The 698-nt window shown below is 41.8% G+C and overlaps 1 protein-coding gene across 1 annotated transcript in view; it reads left to right on the top strand.

Moving 5' to 3' along the window:
• Positions 1–698, top strand: part of LOC117811149 (protein FAM161A-like) — a 35197-nt gene that overhangs the window by 538 nt on the left and 33961 nt on the right. The gene's annotated exons all lie outside the window — the stretch shown is intronic.

Raw genomic sequence — 698 nt, 5'->3', positions numbered from 1 at the left:
GTGAGTGGTGAGGTGTGGAGGGTGAGGAAAACTCACCTTTGCAACAATAAATATATTTCCTGCAGAGCTTTCATGTAATTCACTGCAAAGAAAAATAAATCATTCCCAGTTGCCTATTTTTAGCCTAGTACTTTCTTTCTAAGTGGTCGTGTAAAGTTTGTTTAGAGCCCCCAAGCTCTTGTCACGTGTTAGGCCTCATATTGAAACTGCAATTAATCGAGAATCCACTTGAGGCTGGCTGCAGAAACACCGGAAACCACGTAGACACCAGTTCAAAAAAGAGGATATTTACAGCATTAATAAACATGTTTACAGCCTGGTTAAAAAAAACAAAACAGCTTGGCTCTACCTAGCTCATTTCTCTATAGGCACACACTGTACGGGGGTGAATATTTTTCTAATGTGACGCTTCAGAAGATATTGAGATTACGAGTCTTTGCCTAAATAAGGACATGACTGACTTGACTCCCAGACGGGAACACATAGCTGTTGGCTTGGATGCTCAAACTCCGTGTCTTTACCACTATGCATGGTTGAGTTCCCCATTTCCAATATGGTTGCCACTGTCGATTGGCTTCAAAACAGCGCTCAGGAACAGATGGGTGATGTCACGGATACTATGTCAATATTTTATGCAGTCTATGATTGGGCCCAAGCGGCAACCTCCAGTCTAAAAATATGAGTCCAAGTGCTAAAAA

Source organism: Notolabrus celidotus, chromosome 4 (genome assembly GCF_009762535.1).
Source record: "Notolabrus celidotus isolate fNotCel1 chromosome 4, fNotCel1.pri, whole genome shotgun sequence".
Classification (NCBI taxonomy): domain Eukaryota; kingdom Metazoa; phylum Chordata; class Actinopteri; order Labriformes; family Labridae; genus Notolabrus; species Notolabrus celidotus.
The sequence above is the reverse complement of the archived record's forward strand: the minus strand, read 5'-3'. Positions and strand labels throughout refer to the sequence as shown.